The 27,749-nt window shown below is 39.7% G+C and overlaps 1 long non-coding RNA gene across 1 annotated transcript; it reads left to right on the top strand.

Moving 5' to 3' along the window:
• Nucleotides 1-9,417: 9,417 nt before the first annotated feature.
• On the top strand, nt 9,418-26,328 carry LOC108431756. The gene is made up of 3 exons (XR_001858172.2): nt 9,418-9,579; nt 26,101-26,151; nt 26,302-26,328. It is a non-coding gene; the product is annotated as an uncharacterized LOC108431756 (long non-coding RNA).
• The last annotated feature ends 1,421 nt before the right edge of the window (nt 26,329-27,749 follow it).

Below are 27,749 nucleotides of genomic sequence, written 5' to 3'. Positions count from 1 at the left end.
TAATGATTTGAGTGAAAATAGATTTTTTGGTGTATTTACATGAACTACAGCATTTCTTAGTATTGTAGTATTATGTCCCCCTATGCTTTAATGCCTATCTGCATTCGAGTTGGCATGAACTCCACAAGTTTTTGTAAAAGCCTAAGCCTATAAATTTGCCTAAATTTGAATACCAACCTAGAAGTAGTGCAGTACTCTGCTGACAGTATTTCTGGACTGCATATCTTATACTTTACCATGTAATCCAAACACTTTGGGAGCTCATATGGATGGCCATATGGATGCATGGATGGATGGATGGATGGATGGATGTTTCATTGATCGCAAATAAAGGTTACACTCATCGTCCATTTTTAAGCTCCATTCACCATATAGGTACACTTTGTAGTTCCACTTTGTTTACCCTGCTTTTCAATGGTTAGGACGCCCGCAGAGCAGATCATTCTCAGCACCGACATGACTCAGTCAGGTATGACACAAACGTTTGCTCAGCATGTATAAAATACATTGCTGACATTCCTTATAAAATGTCATATCTCTTTTAATATACTTTTTTAAATGATCTTTTAAGCTTTTTTAATTTTTGCACTTTACAAAGGCCTTAGTGCATATTGGATTGAATTATTTTTGCATTTCACACTCAAATAAATTTCATCCTATAATTAGTCGTGTTTTTATGTGTTTGTTCACTGAAGCTTGAAAATCCACAAATAATTGGCAAACTTTTTGCCAGCATGCTGGAAGCCATATCTTAGTACAATAAAAATGAGCCGCTTGGCACCACGCACTAGCAAACATAGCTAAGGGGAGGTAAATAACAATGACTTACTCAATTATGACCCAGAGCAACAGAGGCATAATAAGGCTATTTGCTCATTATGAAATAATGACAAACGGCACTGAAAGTAACAGTGCTGCAAATTTTCCCCGGCACACTCCTTTCAGCTGCAAAAACGGCTCCAAATGTTCGGTGCCTCATTAAAACAATGCACTTGAAAGCTTTGGCTTTTTGGGCCGAGAGATCAAAAACGCATGTTGCCGTCATGAAGGCACAGTTTTATGTGCAAATTAAACGGAAGGTACAATGGCATCACGGCAGATTGTTGACCACATAATTAGCTGTGGTTACCCCCCTCCCACCACGCCTCCACAACCTCCCCCAAACCCCAAATCCCAGACACACATACACACACACATTTCCTAATCTGCCATTCTGTCATGCATATTCAAATGTGCACTCTGCTCTACCATTTTAATTGGTTAAAGAGTTCAAACAGGCAACAGAATAGCAGCTCTGGCTCCGCCTTCCTCCTGGCCTTGCTTGAAAGAGTTGGTGTGTTTTTTTTTGACTGTCATGCTAAACATCTTTGGACTTTTATTCCTCCTCTCTTTTCTTTTTTCTCAATTTTTTTTTGTTTACTGCTCAGCGTGGCGGAACGCGCCTTGCCTTGGCTCATAATGTGACAGTTGCACTCTGGCACTCAGTTCAGTGAAGATGTTGTTTGGGAGCGATAGCAGGAGGATGCTACCCAACTTATCTGATTACCACTGATGTACATCACACGTCCCAGAGTGCAACTCTGAAGGAAATGCTAGTCAGCCGGATCGGAGTGTGCATGGGGAGAAGGGGGTGGGGTAGCAGGATTGACAGTTCCGGCGTAAACAAGGCACAGGGTTGAGTGATGCTAGGCCGTACAGTGCGTGAGGCCAAGCTGAAGATACATGCCAGCTGTCCGCGAGGAGATCGGAAAGGATGTGGGCAAAAGTAAAGCCACTCGGACAAGCAGCACTTGCACAAGACTCTCTCTGTCAGCCTGCACAGGCTTGTAAAGCTGCTGCAAACTGAAGAATATGGCTGGACATATTTCCAGCCCCCCTCTAGAACACTGTTTTCCAACTCTAGTCCTGGAGCCCATAAGAAAATAAGATATATATATATATATATATATATATATATATATATATATGTATTTACAGTATAAGTTAATATACTGCACAAATGGAAATAAACACTAAATTCTGTCTAAAATGACAGTAATTTTGTGTAAATATCAGTATATTCATGTGTAAATAAAAATATATTTAAATTTTGTTTGGAAACATTATATATAATAGAATTAAAAGATATACCTTTCTTTTCGTGTTCAAAATACATCTATCTATCCATCCATCAGGGTCGCGTGGGGGTGCTGGAGCCTATCCCAGCAGTCATCAGGTGGAAGGCAGGATACACCCTGGACAGGTCGCCAGTCCATTGCAGGGCAGACAGACAGACACAGACAGTCACTCACACCCAGGGGCAATTTAGCATGTCCAATTGGCCTGATGTGGGAGGAAACTGGAGAACCCAGAGGAAACAAATGCAGACAAGGGGAGAACATGCAAACTCCCCAGTCACCCAGCCAGGGAATCGAACTCAGGCCCTTCTCGTTGGCAGGTGACAGCGTTACCCACCGCACCACCATGCCGCCCATACATCTATCCTAGAGTTCAAAAGCCAAACTGAGGTAAAATATCTAGGTAGGCTGCTACTTTGTTGACTTTACCTTTAACATTAACATTTAACACTAGCTTCTAGCTTCTACCTTTGGCTTTGTTGTCCTCTGTCTAATGACTGTAATTAAATATTTGGCTTTCCTTCTTTCTGAATTTTTCAGATTTTTTTGGATTTCAGTGACCCTGCAATTTTGGCCAGAGTTTTTCATTTACATATACATTCAAACAGTAAATGTTAAGATATCAGTAATTTTCATGTATGTACTTAAATAGAGAACCAATGAATTGTCATGTATTGCGGGAGTGGGAGGCCCCACAAACACTGCACTGCATTTTGTGTTCACCTACTCACTTACTAGAGTTTGATCATGAGCTCATGAACCAGGTGCAAAACACACAGGCAGAGCTAGTGAGCTTTCAAAACTGCACTTAGAAAAGTCTTCTGTAGATGGACAATCTCCCAAAAAAATGAACATAGCCACCACTAAACAGACCCAATGACCTTCCCACTCATTTCATGTTATGCTAGGCTAACATACTCTACCAGATTTAGGCTACAATCCTGTGATGTAGTATCATGTTAGGAAATACCTAACAGTCTTTTATGGAGAGCACATTACAAGCACGCATGTTTTTTCTAGACTACTGTACAAACATATGCTTACCTCTTTACACCTCCCTAATTAATTTATCCATGGCAAGCTCATCACTCATTCTTCATCACGTACCTTTATTTGTGCGGCAGGCGCAGAATGCTAGAGGGACCTTTGCTGTAGCCAGCCGTAATTTCAATTTGCAATGCATATGTTTCTGGAAAAAGCCCACAGTTAATTCACCCAAAGCCTCCAGAGCCATACGGCAGCATCTAGCTCCGGTGTGTGTGTGCCGAGGGAGGGGATGGGAGGGGACATCCATTAATATGCATGGCTTTGCTAAAAGCTTCAAACTGACCTACATGACAAGGTTCAGTATACACTCCAACTGTGTGCTAGCTCTTGCGGGACTCCGTCATCCATGTTCCCCACCCTAATTAGTGGCCCTTTCTGCCGGCCGGCCCTTTTCAGAGTGGCTGTTGAACTTAGCCGAGCACTCATGTCAGGGTTGTTGTAGGTCACATTGAGTTCTAGCCCCTCTACTGCTCGGGCAGCTCTCTAGCGCTTTGGGGGAGATGCATTAGTTGTCTGAAGAAGACTTCACATGGGTCGTTTAAAGCACTCTCCACTCCCGGTTGGCGTACCGGCAAGCGTCAATAGCACTTCATCCCCCTTCAGGTAATCCTCCAAGCCCTTTTCAGCCGGTATGTATTAATTAACAGATTTGTTTTCTTTTCTCCCCTCCTCGCTCATTTGCATCACTTCCTGACCTCGCCCTCTCTTTCCTGCACCAAGTTCAAGAGCAGCCTCAACACGGACGTGCTTCAAAAACAACCCGAAACAAAAAGAGAAGAATCTATTAGCATACTCATTAATACACTTTAGCTTTTGTTGATGTAAAGTATCGGCCTGAAGTGGTCAGGGGATGTAAAGCTGTAAGATGTTATCTGATGTTGGCTACAACTCCTGGTAAATTGCTGTTGACACTAATGCTCCTGTTTTGTCTTTGTCAACAAAGAAGTTAGCATATCCAATAGTAAAGGACAGCTGTTGCTAGAGGGAATTAGCCCACTGGCTTCAGCTAAACAGAACTGGGGTTGGGTTGGAGGGCGGTGGAGGCTGTCAGTGCTGGCTAGCCTAGCATCACTCCCTGTCTTGGGGTAACTGGGGAATGTGTAGCTCTGGGCATCATGCATAATAATGAGACTAAACAGATGTAGAGCTCCAGAGTGTGGTGGTCACTGACTTGCTCATAGCATTTGTCAGAAAATATATGCTGGGTGCAGGGAGGAAAATGCAAATGTAGCGTGATTGTTTTTACCAGTTTCTCTAAAAATACATGAGAACATATGCGATTGTAGAGGACGCCACCAGGGAATTACTTTCCCTCTGTGCTTTGCCACTACTCTTCATATTACTATAAATACTGCAATGACATGAAAGAGTAAAAGGAAACATGTCTACACAGAGTCTTTTCCCACAGAAAAGTCTAACATATCTATCATTTGATGGTGGAGTGTATACCGTTAATATAATTAATGAGCTGGTAAATGGATATCACTAATGATGAATTTGATATTAATAAGACTTTAGAATGAACACACATTTACAGTATCTGAAAGGAAGCCTAAGGCATCTTTGTGAAAATAATTAATACAACCGAAAAGTTTGAATATTAATGCATTATGTGCTTGTATTGTGCACAAAAAAAAACAACAAAAAAAAACAATAGCCTCATTGTGACATTGCTACATCTTAAAAATGAATTGAACATTATTAAAAACAGAGGTGCCAAAAAGTGTTCTTGTAAAGTGATAATATACTGATACTGATACAATAAAGAGCTACCGTGTAAATTGGCTGTATTAGTGGACCAGGTGTGGTAGCAAATGTGGACATTGGTGGAGAACTTAACAACGCCTTTATTGCCCTGATAAGATTGGCCATGTTAAAGGTGTATATTCACATTTTTAGCAGCTCTCTAGCTTAAATATAGACATTCAAAATAATTATATTCTTTACTTTAGATGCCATTTTGGAATATAGTTGCATCCTGTTAGCCTGTTAGCTATAAACGTAGCCAGTCAGTTAACACTTGTGAGGACAGTATGAGAATCAATAAGCCCTCAGATTGGCTGTCATAATCAATGAAAAAGAGTATGGACTGTTTTCTAACACAATCATTTAGACCCCAGTTACACCTGGTCATTTAGCGTGACTAGTATGTGGATTGTATCCTGATAAGATTTGCTGAGTCGGACGAAATTTGCAAATCTACTTGTTACGCAGCAGCCACTTACCAACTATTTATCCATTCAGCCTCTTCTAATGCTATGCTAAAGATGGTTGCTGCCTTGTCTGCAGTTTGTTTTGCACTGTAGTATTGGTATTATTGGTTATAGTGGTATTGAGCATTTAATTTCATTTGGTCCACAACCATGTGAACCCTCCATGATTCTCTTCCTCACAGACATGGATCATGTGCCCCATGGGGAGAAGTTTTGGTGGTTGAAAGTGTCTAAGAGAGAGAAAAGCGTGTACACTGCTATAACATGTGGTTTAAATGTGTCTCAGACCACTTTCTGAAGCGGCTTGAGTGATCTTGGGTGTGTTTACACTTGCATTTTTATGTGGCTTGGCCTAATAATATAGTAATAATAGTATAACCTAACTAATAATATAGTCCTAATATTTAAGACGCGTGGGGTTAATGGGTGTAAACAATGTCAGAATGTGGAACGAGCGCAACAGTAAAAGTATGAAGGCTGGATAAGAGGAGTGACTGTTCCGTGGGGGGGGGCATGTGGCCAATGTGATGCAGCATCAAACAGCAAATCCTAACAGCCGGAAGAATCATATGCTTCCTGTAAAAAGGAAATCGAGAATAATACAGTTTTATTACTATGTGTGTTTTAAAAGAACTGTTTTATAAATGAAATGTAAAGGTTCTATAAACATTAATGGTTTTAATCAGACAGAAAATATTTGAATACAAAAGTGACTGATATCCAATTATCAAGTTACCTAAATGCTCCTCAGTCTAAACCCAATTCACATGTTGGCCTTTGTTGAGTTTTTCCTCAACCTGAAAACTGAACAAATAGCTGGATGTCATTGAAGCCATTGACTCAGTCTTGGAGGCTGTTCCTGAAGCCTCTCTTTGATTTATGGTGGCACATGTTTTGTAAGGGACAGTGAGAGTGTAATTGCTTTAGGCAAAAAGAGAGTTAAGTTCCCTTGTTGACTAGATAACAATGGATATTAAACATGACACCACGACACCAGAAATTGCTGAAACACATGACGCATGACGATTATGTGGATAGCGTGCTTCATTTTAATTTCATGGTCACTAGTACCATGGTGACCATTGTTGTTCATTGATTTAGAAAGCTAAGGGATTTTAATAGCCTGAAACAAAGCATTGCTGTTAAAAAGGCTAGTTATTTAAGTAAAAGTTACTTTAAATACAGCATGTAATGATAGAGCCTTATGGCATTAACATTCCAAGAAGAGCAAAAGTACTACATACTTCAGAAAAATGTTAGAAAATGTGAATATAGTTTAGCCACATTAGCCGGTTTGGTTGAACTGTTGAAGATGGCAATGATTTCTCCAAGTGGGATTCTGTTCAGTAAGAATCGGGTATCCAAGTGCAAACTTCCATCAGAGAAATAAATATGAGTGAGATAAGAAGTTAAAACTTTACGAAGCTACAGAATATTTGTGTTTTTTGAAGATATCAGTGGTACTCGCTTGACGCCATATCTTTCCCTACAGCCATGTTACTCACATACACCACATCAGTTGACGTGACAGCTAATGATCTGTGACAGCAGTGCTCATAGCACCATGTTTATTTGCTATCACATTAGCAAACTATTCAGACATTAATAATATGGTATGGTATGTAACTCATGGCTGTAGTAATATCCAGATGAGCCAGCGAAGAAATCTTGCTCTTGGTTTTCAGAGTTGAGAACTGTTTGTGATTCACCTTATAAACTAGATTATGTTTGGGAAAGAGTTTGAATATCTGCTCATATACTCTATATCTGTCTAAGATGCATAATGAAAAAAGCAGCTGGTTAATCCAGTCTCAAAAAAGAACATGAGCCAAAATCAGAAAATTATTATAAATTTTTTATTTTGGATTTTAGCTAGAAAACAAGAAGTAGTTGATGTGGATAGAGAGAGCGAGATGGCTAACTGTAATATATATATATATATATATATATTAGAATTCAAACATTGGAATCAAATCATCAGTAATGCACAAATTAGCCATAAACATATATATATATATATAAATTAGACTTATGGCAGACCCAAAACATAGAACATGAGAGGGAGTGTGTTATTACAAAATAGCATCGGGCTGTGATGTTCCAGCAATAATACACAACCTCGAAAGTTCTATTGCTTGAGTCTACCACAATTAAATAAAGTAAGAAATAAATAAATCGGGCCGTGAACGTGGCATTTAATATGTTTTAATGTTAGCATTTCCAAATTATAGTTCCTCAACAAGCAGCTTTTCGTATGTCAGAGTAACGAGCTCTGCTCACTCTTAGCCGGCAGTTCATTATCCAGCTCCTCACACAAGGCAGTTTGGGAATGTAGTGAAGGTGGACATGGAGATGGTTGGTGTGAAAGTGGAGGAGGCAGTGGATAGGAAAATGGAAAGTCTCAAATGATAAGAGCAGGATTCACGTGATTAAGATGCCTAAATCACGTCTATTCTGTCTAAACTGTTGTTTTTAGCTACTATTTTTCCTCCAGATGAAAAGTGTGTGATGAGATTAAATAAAATGTGTGTTCATTTTAATTGGGGAAGCAACAGGGAAGTGACGAAGCGGGAGGTTTTATATAAACCCTGGGAGAAAGGAGGCCTCGGTGCGGTGGAGAAAATTAAAAATAGCCTTTTGTAAATATGTAGCTCAGGCTATGAGCAGAAACTCAGAGCGGATAGGGAATAAAACTTCTTGGGAGAAAAAAAAAGGCAGGGGAGGCAAAACATCCCTTCTTTCAAATTAGTTTATAGTGATTTTATATCGAAATATGAACAATTAAATATTGATTGGAGGAATTCCCCAAACAAATCGATCTATAAGCTCATACAGGACAGAGATTATGGAGAAATGTTCCATTATAAGCATTTAACTCCCACCGAAGGACGAGCTTGTGTAAAAAACATCTCTGAGAACGTCAGAGATGTGATGTGGCTGGTGACCGTTGGCCGGCTACCCGTCAGATGTGTAGTGAAATGGAGCTGTTACGTCACAACTAAAACGTGTCCGATGACTGACTGTAGTGAAGACGAGACGATTGAACATCTTTTCATTCACTGTCCGAGAACAACAGATATCTGGAGGAAATTACGGCACATTGGGCTGAATTTGGACATTAATGTTAAAAGTGTAATGTTCAGGATTTTTAATGAAACTTTTTCCAAAAGTGTGTTAGAATTTTATTGGTACATCGTTTGTGTTGTTAATGGTAAGATCTGGAAGACGCGCTGTAAAATGGTTATAGAGCAGTGCGAAATACCTGCAGAAACTGTTTATAAACAAATACTGTGTGAGATCGAAGACTGCAGACAATAGACACTGGAGGAAAGAGACAGTTCCCCTGGACTCTGCTGGACTTTTAATCAGTGCTGTATGTTTCTAATGTAAATAATACTGTAGAAATGTTGATGAATGTGGATTTTGTATTTTGTATCTGAAAATGTGTTTGTATTGAAATAATATTCCTTAATAAAGTTTGTTATAAAAAGCAAGATGGAGGCAGATGATCCGCTGTGGCGACCCCTAAAGGGAGCAGCCAAAAGAAGAAGAAGAAGAAGTGTAGTCTCGTCTTCAGAGTCTGACCAAATTGGACTGAGCCATAAAACTGCCGCAATAAAAAACAAAAAGCTGCTCAGTGGTGATGCCGGTTTGAGAATTTAGTGTGAGGAGCTGGGGACGAACTGCCGGCTGAGCATCGAGCGAGCGGAGCTCGTTACTCTGACGTAGCAACAAGCTAATTGTTAAGGAACTATAATTTGGTGGAAGGATTTCTAACATTAAAACAGATTAAATGACACGTTCACGGTCCCGTTTATTTATTTATTACTTTATTCATTTAACTGTTGTTTAAAGTCAATAGAAGAAGTCAACATCGTCCAGGACGTGTGTTATTTCGCGATAATACACTTCCTCTCGTGTTCTATTGCTTAACAGCAGCAGCCCAACACTGACTGTTGCCAGGCTGGTTGCTATAAAGCCTTAACCAATCAGGGTACGGTTGGCGGTTATTTGTTCTGCACGAGACCTCAGTAATTCATTTGAATCCAGAGTGACGGTCAACGTTTAGCTTTAGGTACTAAACGAAAACGGCAAACATTTCGGTGTTTTATTGATACTAAAGCCACTCAAAAACGAGCTATGGGGATGAAATGAAGCTAACAGTCATGATGTATTTAAGATGGAGAATGAGCCCATATCTGGTAAGAGAAACTAAAAGCAAGGGGTTTGAATGATCTGAAACCCGAGCCTGGTCTTCGCGGTTTGACCGTTCCTCGGTGATTTAACTGCTAAAGCTAGCAAGCTAACCTCATTAACTTGGACAAATATCGTGGACAAAGTTCAGACATTGGGGGATATCCTGCATATTTGTGAACAAGCTGTCTAACAATGTACTGAATAGGCTTTAGGTCTTCTGTTAGGAGTAGCTTAGTGAATTTAGTAATCTTTAATCAATCCGTATGAAGGAGGGTATATGACCTGCAGGTGAGCCCTGTTGACTGGCCGTTTTTTGAGGGAGCTACAGATGCTGAAAGTAACATTTGTTCCACGTTGGCACACAGAAATCTGAGCATGACTGTCTTTAATTATACTAACAAATGAATTTACAAATCACTTGGCTGACTATCTACAAGACTTTAGGTAGTGTAAAGTAGAAGTAGGCTCTGTGTGCTTATCCAGTTAGGAAGTAATAGTAAGACCATGCCAGTGATTTCTGACGGTGTGAGTAAATGAGAAATGATTGTGATCAAATTTTGTTCATGAAGGCAGGAGAACTGAAGCAGCAGGTTGGAGTTAGAAACTGCATTCAATGAAAAAATATTTTATTTTTGTTATCCTATTAGGCCCACCAAATCAGCTTCACAAAAGGGACCTGTGGCTACACAAGCAGGGGTGCCAACACTATTATCATCCTGGGGAAATATTTCATCCACAAAGCCAAATACTTCAAAGTTAAACCCTGGCTCTCTCGGTTTTTCTTTTTTCCTTTCTTCTGTATTCTATTTATTTATGTTCTTCTTTGGTTGCACCCATCCTTTTTTTTACATTGCACCTTTTTGTATGTTTGTATTTTCTTTGTACAATAAAAAAAAAAAAAAAAGCATGGGTGCCAACAAAGAGGCCACACAGCAACTGCAGCATCTGACCACCCCCAGGTATGGTTAGCTAGCAGATGTGTGCTGTTTGAAAGGTAGCTTATAAGGGTCAGTGGCAAAGGATTTCAGGACAGTGAAAATGTATTTGAAAAGGCATATGTTGTGGTTCATTGTCCTTAATTGTAAATGCTTTCTTCATATTCAGTGCAGTATAATTAAATGTCAAAGCTTTGCTTCTTTACTTTAGCGCTGAAGCTATAAAGCTCAGAGTGAGCAGATTTTCACATCGTATTGTGGAACACAGCAGCCAGCCATGGTAGACAACAGGTGTGCCAAACTTTGAATGACTTTTGTGTGTACGTGTTATGCAGGCATATAGACGCTACTGATTACATGCATCATTTCTCTAGTTAATTTTTTTATAAATAACTGTCTTGATTTCACCCTGATGATATGTGTGTAAATAGAAACTGCAGAAACTAGGAACGTAGTCTTCGTATGTCCATGTGAAGTACATGAACGTTGGATTATGTGGGGAGGGTCATATTATTAGCTCGTCTAAAATGATGGCCTGCTGCGTTTAGCTGCACAGGGAAATTTTCACTTCACAGTAAGTCCTAAACCACACTAATAAGTGTGAAACATTAATAAAGATCTGGATGTGGTTTGAGAGGGTTTAGAGACATTTTCTGGTGCATTTATGGGGCAGATTTAGGTGACTACTGGTTCCAGTGTTTTATTAACCATTTTAACCTTGTAGCTCTGGTGCTAAACTAAAGAAACTAAATTTAGACTCCGAACATGCCTCGGTTGATCAACTACAGCTGGGGTAAGTGTTTGATTGTTGCCAAACCATTCCTTCATTAATTCTTGTTGTTATTTATTTAGCAGCAGTGGTTATGCGTAGAAACGTGTTTGGATGGCTGAAATAGTGACATTATACCAAGTTTCTCAGACTAGACGTCTTCAAACCAAAAATGTCTTTCAGCTTTTCCAGTTTGCAGTGTAACAAGACAACGGTAGACAGAACACTAGATCAATACATGGGATTCCTCTCTCCTTACAGCGATTTACTAGAAGCCTAATGAGCCTACAGGATGAAGTGGTTTGTTGTCTCGTGTAACCAGATGGATGTAGGCAATGATTAGGAGCAATTAGTGCGCCCCTAGAACTAAATAACTGTCTGTCATTAATGTACATATTTTACACCTCATTAGAACTACCGTGATTGGAGAAAGGCATTTGCATTTCAGATTCTCAGTATGCTTCCAACAGGGGGGAAAAAGAAGAAGCACAAGCCGCGTGGACAGGCAGAAAGGAGAATTCTAGAGAGCGGGTTAAATAATTCTAGACCACATCTGTGTTAGCCGCATTAGCTTCAGTAGGCGATACATGATTTCTCCTAATTAACTGTACGTTTTTTTCTCCTTCCTCTTTTTTTTTGTAATGTAAATGGGTGCTGCAATCAGTTCTCGTGCGCCGAAATGTGCATCGCGGGGTGAAATGGGCAAGATGTTAACTAATTTTATTTTTAATCTTCCTCTTTTTGCCGCCGAGCGTGTCGTCCGGGTACGCGTCGTGTCTTCTGAAATTTCCTCGCCTCTTTCATGGAAACATATTGGGGCAGCATTCGCCAGCTGTCCGCTTCCTTCGCCTTCTGCTGCCATTATCCTCAGGCACCACCCCACCTTATGGCTGGCCAGCCTGCCAGGAGAGAGAGAGAGAGAGGGAGAGAGAGCAGCAAGGGGAGAAGGAGGGAGGCAGGCAGGGAGAGAGGGAGGGAGGAAAGGAGGGATAGTGAGAAGGGGCCCTTCCAAAAATCAAAAGGTGTCTCTTCAATCCAGACCATCCTCGCAGTGCGCGTTTCATCTTGTTTTATAATGATGGTGGGGCCATTTCGTGTAGCTGTTGTGTGGTGCAGTCAGGTGATGTTATGCTCAAGTCTCAGGGGGGCGAAAAATAAGTAGCGTCACCTCAGCACCTGACGTCCTTGCCAGTAATAACTCTCTCTACTGTGTCTTAATCCTAAGAGTTGGCCTGGCATTTGCCAGTCTAAAATGGGAAGTAATTGAAGCTCCTTTTATGAGCAAGTATTAACGCTGTTGCTGTAGAGGCTGCCATTTTGGCTCCTTGTGTGGGCTTGTGTGCATTTTTGGCCTTGAGCAGAGGGTTCCTGCAGCGTAATGAAAAAGCTCAAAACTGGACTCGAGTCAGAACTGAAGGAACAAACTGTAAGACATGGTTGCAGAGCCTGGTCTTAAATAACTTTGGAGAAAGCTTGTTTATTTGCAGTAAGCTCACTAAGGGCAGGAGGCATTAATTGGAAACGGTCTTAGTTTCATCTAGAACCAAGTGCTAATCTATATCCATCAGTTAATTATGCTTTTCTATTTGCTATTTCATGTAGGCCATGCATTGTTTGGCTGATACGATCGGTCGATATTAGCATGGATTTATCAGTGTCAGCCAAAATCCTCCCAGTTAACTGTTAATGGTTAGTGGCTTGCTTTATGTTGTAGTAAACAGTGTGTAGACATGAAGAAAACTGCTTACTTCAGAGCATTTAGTGGTTTCATGCTCATGTGCCATTCTTGTAGACCACTAACCTTACAATCACACCTTTCTTGTATTAATGCATTTAAATGATTTTTTTAAAATTTGAACACCATTGTATGACAAAAACATTTAAAATGCACCAAAATGCAACATATTTAGCATGGAGTTAACATTGTGTTAAAATGTGTGTGAAAATAAGAAACATAAAGCAGATTAGCAGAAACCAACAGAACCACCCAGCAAGCAAGAACGGGGTTGGTTGGTACAGTGTTAACGTCTGGGTCTTTTGTCGAGAGCTCTAGTAGCTGCAGTCTGTAAAGACTGCAGTCTGTAAAGGTGGACATACCTTTTTGATTTGTCTGTTTTAAAACATATGTTATAGAAATGTTTGATAATATATACATTTTAGTTCATATTATACTTCAATATAGAATTTTAAAGCCAATAAGTAGCGCTAGCTAGTTAATGAAAAGAAAATGTAAAGTCGTGCCCTGATGTGGTTGGGCAGGGTTGACCCATGTCTAGGGCTGTTGTCGCGATATTATTTCTTACTATATTTTTATTTGAACAGGTTAAACTTGTGTTATTTTAACAAGGCAATTTTTAATTCAATAAGTAGAAAAACTGCTTGTAATGAATTGGGATCTTCCAGTATAGGTTAATGAAACAGAATGAAAAACGAATTTAAATTAATGAAGTGGAAATGTTCTATTTTTTCTTCAATACAAACCAACAATAAAATAAATAAGATAGTCCTTTCTCAGTGTTACAGAAGCAAAGGTATAGCAATGAAATAAAGAGAAGTAACAAGAAGAGAATTAACAAGCACGTAATTAACTTTAAGTACTTAACAAGTTGTTTTTTTTACAATTCGTTACTTTATACTATATAGACAATATATATTAAAAGTAAACAAAGATAAAAAAATAAACTCTATCCTTCACAAAAAATACCAAAATAAAGAATTATAAATAAATAAAAAAGCTAAAGTATTTACTATTTTGCCTGAAATTCACATGGAGTTTTGCACATGAGGTACTGTTTTATATTGCACATGAAATGGTGAGGACTTAACAATATAAACAAATATAGAAAGCTGAAGAGTATTTACACTATAGAGATATTTAAAATATATTGCACATGGAGTGTTGATTATATTGCACACAGGAAAGGGTGATAAAATCACAGTATGTTCTGTAGGTGTGTGAGGTCTAGTGCGGGGTGAAGGGGGTTCTACTGGGAGCTATGCTGGTTGTACAGTCTAACATCAGCAGGAAGGAAGAACCTGCGAAAGCGCTCCTTCACACACTTGGGGTGAAGCAGCCTGTCACTGAAGGAGCTGCCCAGTGCTGCCAGAGTCTCATGCATGGGGTGGGAGCTGTTCTCCAGCATGGATGCTAGTCTGGCTAACATCCTACTGTCTCCCTCCATCCACACTGGGTTTATGGGGCTACCCAGGACAGAGCTGGCCCTCTTAATGAGTCTGTCAAGTCTCTTTCTGTCCACAATTGAGATGCTGCTGCCCCAGCAGACCACTCCAAAGAAGATGGCTGATGCCACAACAGTGCCTGCACTCCAAATGACCTCGGTCTTCTGAGCTGGGAGAGTCTGCTCTGGCCTTTCCTATAAAGTGCACTTTATATCAGTGTGTTTTAGGTTAGCACAGCTGGACAACATGAATTAAGTTATGAATGCAGTAATTACAGAAAATATTTTCTGACCGTTGAGGTGTGTTTAAGGTTTAGGAAATTTAACGATTGGCTCAACTGAAATATGAACTGACAATCATATCAGACACTAAAGCACTGTTTAACTCGTGTTAAATGTTTAATATTTTACCCTATGAAATTATAAAGGCTGTTTAACATTTGCACCTTTTTGCCCTTTGGGACCAAATGGATTCATTTTTGTACAGTCTCTGGCTATGTGGTGATCTGCACTGAGCCAGCCTCAGTGGCAATGAGCAGCTGAGTATACAGAGTCCCATTAACTGGATTATTGCAGCAGGAAGGGCACATATAGTGTCTCTCAGTGGGATGTCGGCTGCATGCCTGCCTCGTTCCCATTAGGCTGTTTGTTAGCCTCATTTCGCTGCTGTCACAGGCAATCTCGCCTGCTCCCCTCCATAAACACATACAAATACAGGACCACATGTGCGCATCTGGGGAGAAAGGCTGCAGCTGCTTTTCCCTCTGCGAACTCCGCTCTGGTTAAAGGGGCACTGTATCATTTATTTTTCCAAAATTCGAATGAATGTACGCTCCAGGCTGAGTTAAAGATGTCAGTGATATTTGGTTTCAATTTGAAATTTCAGTATGGTTTAGTGTTATTAGCTTTGTCCTGGTTATTAGCTTTTCACCCTGAACACACTGGTAGATATTACTGGTAGAAAGCAAGTATTAAGCCATACTGCCATTGGAATAATGTTAAAATATTCATTGTTTAATAAATACCATTACAAGTATTTATGTTAAATAATGTACAAATGGTAAAAGTATATCTGTAGTTGCATTTTTAGAAAGCTAAGATGTTGAGGTAAGTTTGAATATCAAATGACTAAAAAAGTCTTTAAAATTATTTTCTAGCTGTGATGTTTCAAAGCTAAGTTTCAGCAAAACTCTGTCACTCTTTCTCTCATATCTTTCCATAAATGTTGTGAACTTCGCATTGACTTGGGGGGTGGGGCCTTTGTGTAACACAACTAATTCTGTCTAAAGGAAAGAGCTCATTAGTCATAATCAGTCCTTTGACTGTGCCCTGTACTGCTGAAGCTTGACCTTTCCCCGTGCACTGCCCGTAAAATCTCCTGCTAGGATTTTCACTGTTTGATGCCTCGCTTAATTGGAAATGATTTGCGTTTTTTTTATGCTTCTGCTTTTGTTCGTTTGTTCAATTCAACACGGAGCTAATGGTTAAATGTCAGAGCGGATCGTGAGCTACGTTAGCCTGGAGAGAGCTTAATTTTCCCAACGACAACTAACTAGACCCAGTGTCAACATCCCCTCATTAACAATGTTGTTTCGAGCAACAGCAACAGTTTGTGGACGTAATGTGCTGAAAAACGCGGTGGGGAGCAAAAAAACAATATTACTCAGACATCCCTACTTGCTGTCATTAGCCTATGATAGCCCCCACAAATATTATAAGTCAGCTAATGAACGCCCGCAATAGGTTGGGTGATCGCCTTGGCTATATGAGCTGGCAACATGACTATCATATCTAATTATGCTTGTGCACTTCAAACAGCGTGGCATTTCACTGAAAGGTCAAGAGAACTCCCTCGCCTTAATCTGTGGAACCTGTGCCTTCTATCCCTCTGTGTAGTGATGACCAACACGTGGCACAACATGAACCATACTTTACAAACTAAAATTGTGTCTAGTAAGTTCATATAAATTCATTATATATGGGGGCATGGGAAGTGGGGGTGCTTAGGGGGCTGCAGTAGTCCCAGATTGTTTGACAGCAACTGTTTCAAATAACTTAAAAATATGTGCTTGTTTTAAGGAGGAGTTTGTATTTTTATTATATTTTCTGCTATTTTTATTTGAGATTTTCAAAAACTTGTTCACACTGCAACTCATCTACAACTCAGAACCCACCGGGATAACTTATCATATAACAGATCTGATTGACTGAGCCATGTTTGAAGCTGTGGACTAGCTGTGAGTCACCACAGGTAGAAGGTTTAACTCTACATACCTAGCCTCAATCTTTGACCAGTGTAAAATCAATGTAACACACGGTTTCTCGAGGCTTTCTGCTTTAATATGTTAGTACTGCTGTCTGTTCATGATGGCACACAAAGCTCCAGGCAATTGTTCTCCCTTGTAGTTGTTTTTTTTTTCCCGCCTTTAAACACTGAAGCATTAGTATCTGAGCGCTGAAGTCCTTAAATCATACAGCAGTATGCAAAACAGACAGTGGCCTTTTGTTTTCACAGTGGACAAATCAATCGAAACACAAAATTAACGGCAAACAAACCATATTTAGACCACCTTGGAGGTGGCCTGAGTTTGGGTCCGTTTAGAGGTTTGTAAAGTTTGTTTGACCTGTTCACATATGCAAAGGAAACCATGACTCACTGGTCTGAGACCATTTGAAACACTAAAATGTGTGCACAGTGTAAAAATACCTTCAGATAAGCAGGTTTAATTGCTGGGCTAAAGGCTTCCATAACTTGTTAGCTACATGAGGCTTGTAGCCTTGTAAGGTGTGGTTTTGAGCTAAAGGAGCAAGAAAGCAAGTGAGCTGGAAGCTGGCATTAGTCCTGCCAACCCCATCCCACCAATCCTAAGTGGATCTTTGCCAGTGAAATCCAGCCCTTGGCAAACCTCCCCAGTTTACCAGCCCTAAAAGAGGCAGGCTTGTGACCTGGATTTAGGCTCTATATTAAGGAAACGTATCATGTGTTCCACATTTTAAGCAGCTCTTACAATCTGTGAGCCATGCTCATTTAAAACCTAGTGTAGTCAACCAAGTTACTCCCAGTCGGTGCCATTCTGTTGTAAATAATTTGATGTCACTTGATTTGTGAGCAACACCCCTTGTAAAGACATATGAGCTGTAGTCAAGTTCAGAATGCAGAAATCTCCGATTAAACCCTTCTGCGATTGAGGTGCCTCACCGCACACTGGCTTTTTGTTATGAGAGGTTCCATGTCTCTCCCTTGAACAGTAAGAGTCTTTACATGGTCTGCTGAGCACTACAGAGCTCAATTTTTAAAATGTTTTCACCACCCATCATCCATAAAGTATATTCTCTGTCAGAAAACTGATTATATTTTTGCAGCTGATGTGCATTGTATGGAAAAACAGAGACATAGTGGATAAGATTGAGTGGGGCGCAGAGTACACATTCTTGATTAAAGTAAGATACATGCGCCTGTATGAGTCTGAAAATGTGCATTCAATCAAAACTCAATGTGGCATCTTAGATATCTGTAAGGAAAGAGTAAATGGACCATTAACTGTCACTAAGTTTCATTAAGCATGGGGTTTTCAAAAGTGCATTTTTCAACAAAGATTTCAAAGCTTGAAACAAGTGGTTGATAGCAGTTCATCCATGCAGACTCTTCACAATGTGCACCAGTAAATATGCTCCATCACAAACGAAGGATTTGTTCTGATCAATTCGAGGTAAACAACTGAAATTTGATAAAGCTGCTTGGCCTTTTCATATGTTCATCTTCTAGCTTTTTTTTTTTGCTAATGTCAGAGTTGACCAAGGCCTGGCAAGAGAAGGTAATGTGCTTTCCATTTTGTGCCATTATACTCAGTCAGTGGAAAGAACATTTTCTTCAGTGGGAACAAGAAGCATGAGGGAACGAAAGTGTGGAAGCCAGTGATGTGACTAGAATCTATGGACCACCCGTACAGAACATACCTTTAGTGATTCTGGTGCTTCAGTTTAAAATAATGGCTGATGTATTTCATTAGTTAAGTCATTGTAGCTACATATGAGTGTTGGGCAAACACTTGTGGACAAACAACTTGACAAAAACTCAAGCAATAAATGACAGCTTTACTCTGTTTGTTTTTAATAGAATAAAGTAAAGTAAAAACTTAAGTATAGTGATTTTTTTAATTGTCTTTGTAAAATAGGCTGTAGAGAGGACAGTATTGTCCTAACCTGAACATCAGTGCCTGGTTTTAGTTTCAGTGCATAGTGTGGCACAAGTTAACAAAACTTCAGTAACGCTGTTTTAGTGTTTCCACTTGGTTCTTGAATGTCCACTGTGTTATTTTAAATGAAACAGCTTTATTTGATACTTGTGCTCTCTGTGGGGGCTGCATTTCATGTAGCATGTTGATCAGACTGAGAAGTGTGTCTATAAGTTGTAGGCATTCAGTATTTGTAAAAATAATACTAATTCATGACAAAATAATTACATCAAATCAAGCCATTCTGAGAGATTTACTACTAGATAACGGGCTCCCCTGCCCTACAGGCCCCAGTACATTTGCCTCACGTGCGCTGCTGCAGTAGTTATGCTGCTGGTGGAGGTTATACTATTGTTATTGTCTTCTCTATTCTTCTCAGTCCTCTTTCAGCTTCTCAGAGTGAAGCTGAGGCAGATCTGTCTCGGTTGTCCAGTGAGGTAGTAGGCCAGACGTCTTGCACTAGCTTCAGGCCTGACATCTCCAGAGATGCTCAGTCACTCAGGATCTTGTTACCACTGTGACAACTCCAGAGTCTCGTTGGATAAGCCAAGGCCTGGGGACAGAGTCTACTCTTTCATGCCAGCTACCGATCTTCAAGGCTGGAGGTGCTGAGATCTCAAGGTGTTTCCAGGAGATGGAGCGGAGATTCAGCCAGTCAGATGAAGCTTAGTAGCCGGCGGCAGCCAGGTGTAAGGAGCTTGCAAGATGACATGCTGCTTGATGGAGAGGAAGGACATTGCTGAGACAACTTCACAGTGTCAGCGGTCACAATGAGGCAAAAACAAAAATCAAGTCTGTAGAGAATCTTCTCAGTGACTGATATAATAGCAGAACTGGAAAACAATAACAAAAATGAAGTATGACAGTAGAACAAAAATTACAACAGAAAGTCCAGATTTTTAGCACAGTTTTTGATTGAGCCAGAGGATAGGCTGTGAAAGATCTTAGTTGTTTGATACAAGAGTCAAGTAGCACTGTGCCAGTAGCAGAATCCTCCATGAAAATAGAAGAAAACAATGTATTTCAGACTTTAGGCCTTGTTCAGAAAGCCACACAACTTTTTTTCTGGTTATTTTGTGATTATTCCCAACTAGGAAGTGGGTGTGGATACACAGAAAGTGTGATTTTTACTTGATCTTTGTCAAAATAAAGAACATAATGAATGTGTAGTTCAGTAAAAGTTACGTTTGTGGTATATTGTCCTCTTTAATTTGACCACAAAACTGTAATTAATCTAGTAAGACAGAACAAATCAGTGAATGACAAGTTCACTTCAAGTGATGTGGGTGGCCACTTAGCCTGATATCTTTTTGTCCAAGTGACTTTTGCCTGATTGTTAAATTGTATGAAAGATGAGAGTATATTGTTTTTCCCAAGACCCAATACTGTTTTGTCTTCCATCTGAAACCTGAAAATTTGTGCTTAGGATGTCCAAAAACATACACCATAGCATCATTTCTTTTGTGTGAAGGCATGATATCTGTCCGCTGCAATGGCACACAGTGCTCTACACTCCTGAGCAGGTATTACGAGTTTATCTATGACCACTGGGTCTGTTAACAGCTAGATGCACAATACCTTTCAAATGAAATTTTAAAATAATGGTTTGGCTAAAAAGTAAATTGTAACTATTTTACACTTACCTTAAATGTAGTTTGTCAGCCAAGACATGGTTTGTTATTTTCTTAATATTGTTATCTATTAAAATTGGCATTATACTTTATTTATTGAAGATGGTTGCAGCATACATCTGTTCATTTTTATCATTTTAGTATAGCACTGTCATACAGTGTCAGAACCACATAAGCATCTCTATTTGAGATTATTTGCAATTTAATAAAGTATGAGGCAAGTGTAAGAATATTTAAGCTTAAAGCTTGGATAATCCTATATCGATGCCTAAAAGTCTTTATGATTTATTAGCTACATTAGACCCGTAGCTCCACTGCAAAACTCATAAAACAAACTTTGGACGCCAAACATATCTTGACTGATATGAATTGGATTTGTGGAGAGGCTAAATTTATTGGTCAAACGCCCCCTCGGTGTAGCATAACGTGACTATAATAACATTTGAATAGTCCGGTGTATTGTTCTTTTTTTCTCTTGCTACATTGATCATTTTTGTTGTATAAGATTTCTGCATTATGCGCCCATTTTTAAATTATCAACAAATATTAATTCATTTATTTACTTACTTTTTTTTCATTTTCTGTGATTAGACAAGACATGGGAACTCACGTTGATATGACACTTTTTCAAATGAGTCTTTCTGAAAAAAGGGCTAATTCACTATCAGCTCTAATTGTAACATGTTCTGCAAGGCTGAAGCCAGCACACGTGGTGCTGACTACCAATTAAAGCGGGCGCCAGACAAAAGCCTATCTCTCACAGAGGGTAAAGTGGGACGGGAAGGGGGGGAGGGCTATAGAGAGAAAGTAATAGAGTGTCAGATCCACAGATTCACGTCCTGTTTTTTTTTCGTGTAAAAAGGGTCAAAAATCAAAATGAGGAGAACGAGAGGAATGTGAGTGGGTCAGGGACACAAGCAATACTAATTTCCTTAAAGGATAAAAAAGATGAGCAATGATTTTCAGGTCATCTGCTCTCTTGAGAGAGATGATGTACAGGATACAAGAGCCTGTTTAACTCTTTAATGCCTCTTTAAAAGAGAAACGCCTTTTACTCTTCACTTTTTCAGGGAATTCCAGCCCTAGCATTCAATGTAATGTTTTTAAAAATAAATGTCATGTTTTTGTTCATGAGCTCTTACTGTAATACACAGCATGCATTATACAAATATGCTATAGGAAATCCTTTTTGTTAGTCTGGCCACTGATATATAGGCTCATAGCATAACTCTTACCTAAGTGGTTGACTCTTTATTTATGCAGTACACAATGGATGACAGACATGTCTTCTACAGTTTCAGCCAGAAAAAAGTCAAACTGGCATAAGGTATCTAGAGAAGCTACCTTGCTAATGTTTTGCTTTTGGCTGGTTGTTCTCCTTTTAATCCAATCTCTCCACTGTAATGATGATTTCAAGACAGTTACTGCAAGTCACCACTCCAAAGCAGTTGTAGTTTTTCAAAAGTCACTCCCACTTTCAGGGTATATCAGAAGAAGGTTTTCTGAGTCTTTAAATCTCACGCTATAGAGTCTACAGTGGCACTACTGCAAAATGCAAGTTAAGCATGTTTACAATGAATGTAGTGATATTACGTTTTTCATTTTGGCCGGATGTCCCTTTAATAGCATGCTGTTCTAATTATAATGAGAGCTAAAGAGTATAGCTAACTTTTGTGGTTTCACAGATTATTGTGTTTGTCACAAAAATCCATTTTCAATAAGCTTTTATTGGTAATTGTGTGGGCACAATGAAACGTAGCAGCAGCAGTTCCACCTGCTGATCCTTTTTTGTGGCTAACATGCACATTTAGGCATGGCAACTGGGCATTGCAACAGATTTAAAAGGGTTCAAATGAACATCACCTGTTTCTGAATGTATCACAGGCAATACATTATGCAAGATAGGGTTAAGCTAGTAGACGACTGAAGGTAGTAAGTAAACAGCACAAGAGAAAGAATAGGAGGCTGGAGTGCTACATTCTGAATCATCATTTAGTCTCCAGCCCCAGACTCTTTTGTTGGCCACCCTGGCCAGCTTGCACACTATAGTGACTTGGTGGACACACTGCAGTTTGGGGTAGGGGGAGCGTGGGGGTAGGGGGAGCGCTCAGAACAGCTGGGCTCCATCACTTCTCATTGTGGGCTTGGGAGAGACAGAGCTGACAGAGTGATGCACAGAGCCCGTCCCGGCTAATGACTGCACCATTCTCCATCATTATCCCCATCATTAGGAAATTAGAGGGACAGAAGGTATTTACAGTAAACCTGCCACCTCCCAAGGAGAGATAAATAGAAACTGATAAATGGGACTCCACTGCCGTCGCCCGTCGATTAACCTTCCGATTGCCCAACGCAGGCATGTGCATGGTTAATAATCATTAATGCTTGAAAATTGAAGCAGGTATCAGGTTTTTAGGATGCTGAGTGCTGTAGGTTAAGGATGTAGGAGGATAAAGTACACAGTGCGGTCTGTCAGGACAGTGATACTGTCTTTGCCTCTGTACACCAGCACATTGGGTTTGAAGCAAAAATTAAGTTTGGTGCAAAATGTTCAAGTCTATCTACAGCAGTACTATTACTAACTATATATGGATCACAGTCCTTTTAATATGTAACTGGATTAACAGTATATTAATCAATATTGGTTCATTTAGTACTTGATTTAAAATTATTGCAGTCTAGGACTGCCTGAAGTCTGTGACTCTTAGACATTCTAAGAGAAATGCTAGCCGTCTTCTCTGGTGTCACTCACCAGGCCTCTAATGCAGTCTTTTGTAGTGCCTGCTTGCCTTGTGGTGCATTTCATCTTTAGTTGTAATTTCTTGGTGGAATACAGGTTTGATGGCTGACTTGGCTAATCACATTCCATTCTTTGGTCCAAACAAGCTTCATAATTGCGATAAAATACACCATCTACTAAGATTTTAGGCTATACTTGGACCTAACTGAACCGTTTTATTATCTTTGAATTCAGTTTGATCCCATTCAATGTTTAACATATATAACTTGCTTCGCATTTAATTACACTATGTAACACAAGTTTTGTTCCCAGCTTTTTAATGTTATATTCCAATTGCTTATGTCTAAAACAAATTAAAAATTGCTTACATTCATCATAAACTTCGCTTTTGTGACCACGGCAACGAAAATTATGAATTTTTATTATAGAAACAGACGATTTTGCATCTTCTCATTTATACAGTCAGACTAAGAACACTATAGGCATTGCAAATTTACACAGATTACCAAAAACTGTTCAGAAGTGTGTGGTTTTCCGAGATTTACGACTATACTGCAAATCAGATTCACGAATCAATCCCCAAATATAGTCGCCCATCATGTTCTCGTTATATTGTCCTTGGTAACGGCATTCAAAGTTCATAATGTCCTGGTGGAAGTGCTCGCCTTGCTCCTCTGAATAAGCTCCCATGTTCTCTTTGAACTTATCAAGATGAGTATCAAGGATATGGATTTTGAGTGATATCCTGCAGCCCATTGCAGCATAGTTCTTTATCAGAGTCTGGACCAGTTGTACATAGTTTTCATCTTTATGATTGTCTAGGAAGCCGCGAACCACTGCGACAAAACTGTTCCAAGCCGCTCTCTCCTTCCTATTCAGCTTCTTGGGAAATTCACTGCACTCTATGATCTTCTTGATTTGTGGTCCGACGAAGACACCAGCTTTGATCTTTGCTTCAGACAGCTTAGGGAAAAGATCTTGGAGGTAATTGAAAGCTCTCGACTCCTTATCTAGAGCCCTGACAAATTGTTTTATGAGCCCCAACTTGATGTGTAGTGGTGGCATCAGCACCTTGCGTGGGTCCACCAGTGGCTCCCACTTTACATTGTTCTTCCCCACAGTGAACTCTGTCCACTGATGCCAGTCCCACCTGTGGTAGTGCGCTTTAGTATCCCGGCTGTCCCAAAGGCAAATAAAGCAAGGATACTTAGTAAAACCACCTTGGAGGCCCATCAGGAATGACACCATTTTGAAATCTCCAATAACTTCCCAGCCGTACTCATCATACTTCAAGGCACCTAGCAACATCTTGCCACTGGTGTATTCCTCTTTCAGGTGCACCGAGTGAGCTACAGGAAGAGATGGGTACTTGTTCCCATTGTGAAGCAGCACGGCTTTGAGGCTCTTGCATGAGCTGTCTATGAAGAGACGCCACTCATTCGGGTTACAGGTGATACAGGTGAAACCATGAGCCCATGGTTTGTCTTGGTCACCAACAGGCATGCCGAAGTATGCTTTGTAGGCCTCACACATCTTAGCAGATGCTTCCACAGAGTACTTTTTCGCTCTTTTCTTTATAAAATGGCCACATACATAGCAAAATGCGTCTGCTGGATGTATGCAACCTCTTGATGCCATCTAAATTGACTAAGTTGCTGTGTACTGTAAGGAAAAAGGATGTCTCTCCAAACTCGATAAAAATGGTCAATCTTTATTTCATGCAGTATCAAAGTACAAGAGTGTACTGAGGATTCAGCAGAGCAAGACTGATCACCCGGTAGCAGAGTAACACACAATATATACATTTGAAAGTAGTGGTCCTTCCTAAGCTCCTCCTGTAATGGGTGTGAGGTGAAGTGTGAATATTGTCGTTATCAGAATCTGAATAGAGAATGAATTCACACCTGTCTGTCTAGGTCAATTCCCCTTTGTCTGTGATGGCTGTTGCCCACTTACTATGCAATCCCAATCAATTAGATCATGTCTCTCCGTCTCTCTGGAAGGGCTATAGTGGCCCTATATAACTGTAGTTATACAGCTACAATTCTGTCAGTCCCAGAAAGTTCTAGATAATTCTGGACAGTTCTAGAAACTTCTTGATAGTTCTCACAATTCCAGAAGCTTCTTAAGTATCTTGAAATATGGCGAATATCCTTAAAAATAGATCAATTTCAAAATATTGTGCTGACCACAAAAGCAAAGTTTACAGGGAATAATAACTTTTTTCTATTCATTTAGGGTACAAACAATCAGGAAAACACACTTAACAACTGGGAACAAAATTTTTTTTTAAATTGTTACATGGTGTTATTTGTATCCTAATTTAATGGGGAGGACTACGTAAACATAAAATTAACATGATGATTTTCAGTGTCCTGTACACATTTTTTAATGCATCTGTGTTCTTTGGGGTCAAATTGACCCCAGGCTGTTTTAGTTGTGTAAAACATAAGAAATATCAACATTTACACGCATTTGTTTGGTTGTTTTAGATCATATATTGAGGTCACTAAAACTCTATCATAATCTTCAAAAAACGTCCCTCTGCTGTAGACCCCTAACCTAACATAACCATACTTGTAGTAGAGGAAACACTGATGGTTCATATGACATGGTGGAGGGGAACACATAATTCCTAACTGTGAAATTTCCCAGAGGTTTAAATTTCTGAGGTCAAATTGATCCCAAACATGAAATATGTTAGTAGATTTGAGGATAACAGGAGGCTTAAGATGATTGTGTGCATGTAAGAATGTTGTTGGTGCTTTAACTACTTCCACTGGCGGTCATACATGCCCATGCCTCCATGTTTCATAGATAAGGTAGGATACTTTGGGTCATTAGCAGTTCCTTTCTTTGTTTCATGTGTTCATAATCCGATCTCGAGGCTCACTCATGGTACATCTTGTGTAATGTTCTTGATCTGTTTTTCATAATTTAAATCATTCTTTGGTCATCCATTACAATATGTTTTGCAGGTTGTTGATTTTGACACAGCTAATGTTTTGTCTCTGATTGATCTATTCTGATTTTTCAGATTCATGATGACCTGCTTTATTGACACAGACAACAGCAACAGACTCTGCACGTAAGTACAGAGCATCAGCAGATAATTGATTTAAAAAAAAATCTGCACTTATTTGATGTTTAGATTCAACCAATTTTTTCTGACTGATGTTTGATGACATAGTTGTTAAACTCCAGAGGAGACAGGTCAGTGTTTCCCAATCTTTTACAGTCCTGTACCCCATCCATCCATCCATCCATCCATCCATTTTCTAAGCCGCTTCTCTGTCAGGGTCGCGGGGGGTGCTGGAGCCTATCCCAGCAGTCGTCGGGCGGAAGGCAGGATACACCCTGGACAGGTCGCCAGTCCATCGCAGGGCACCTGTACCCCATTACACATTAATTTTCCTGTTGCATTTATACATACTCATACACGTATATTGCCATGATGCTGATTTATGACATATAGATAAATCATTACGCCTTAATATATGTTTGTTCATGATGTGACAACACATTGTAAACAAGCGGTCACTGGGATTCTTCATGATCTTTATTTAGGGAACATAATTGTAACATTTTCAGTTGCAGTTACATGTATATTAAAGTTACATTGATTTTACATGATTACATGATTTCTTACATTTCTTACATTACATTTCTATTTTGCAAGCAAAAAGGGATGCATCGATACTGTTACAGGTATCGGGCCGATACTGCGCTCATTTACTCTGTACACTGCCACACTAATGATCAGAACTCAGGCTGGCAGTGAAGGAGGATCTGCTCACACAGAGAAGTGTTACTGACTCAAAAGTTCCTGGTCACTTTAAACATTCTGCCTTGGCAGATTCCTACCAGGAATTCACTGTGTGATTTTAGACCATTTTAAACCCTCAAACACAACCACTTCCCCAATACACAAAGGCTAAAAAATGAGGCAAACGAGTCGACATTTCCTACCCAAGTTCATATATGCCAACTTCACTCTGTTTGTCTGCCCATAATTATAAACATTAATATAGTAACTTTTTTTGTAAAATAGACTGCAGATAGACCATATTGTCCTACCCCCCCCTGCTAACAAGGACCACTACAAACCATTAGGATTCAAACCTAATGGTTTTGCTTTCTAATGGCAATTGGCTTAATGGTTTCCAATAAAGACCACTAGTTACCCGTACAACACCTTTAGATCCCATTAGGAAATCAAAGACATTAAGAAAAAGCCCTTAGTTACCTGATAAACCATTAGGATCCTTTATTTTGTGGTATTAACCTATTAAAGAAGCCAAAACACATTACAAAACCATCAGGAGCCAACAGAAGCACTTAATGGTTTCTGTGAGTTTTTTGGCAGGGCCGTGTACATCCACTTCTGGCTTTTAGCTTTAGTGCACTCTCTTAGCAGCACTGCTCAGTTTCTCTTTGCTCAGTACTCTGTGAGCAGTTTGGCGTTGTGAATGAAACAGTTCTGTTTGAAACTGTTCACAGACACAGCTGTCTGTAAGGGCTGCGCTTTACGTAGCGTGGACTGAACGTTTCAATACAGTGTGAGTATATAAATCATAGGGTTTGTCGGTACATGATGGTCTATTCAAATGTACAGTGTGAGTCACCAAAGAACAAAATTTCTACCATGATACTTCAGAGGTGATTATCGTAGTGTTGGGAAATAGA

This window comes from Pygocentrus nattereri, chromosome 20, assembly GCF_015220715.1.
Source record: "Pygocentrus nattereri isolate fPygNat1 chromosome 20, fPygNat1.pri, whole genome shotgun sequence".
In the NCBI taxonomy this organism is placed as follows: domain Eukaryota; kingdom Metazoa; phylum Chordata; class Actinopteri; order Characiformes; family Serrasalmidae; genus Pygocentrus; species Pygocentrus nattereri.
This window is presented reverse-complemented; position numbering and strand designations above follow the sequence as displayed.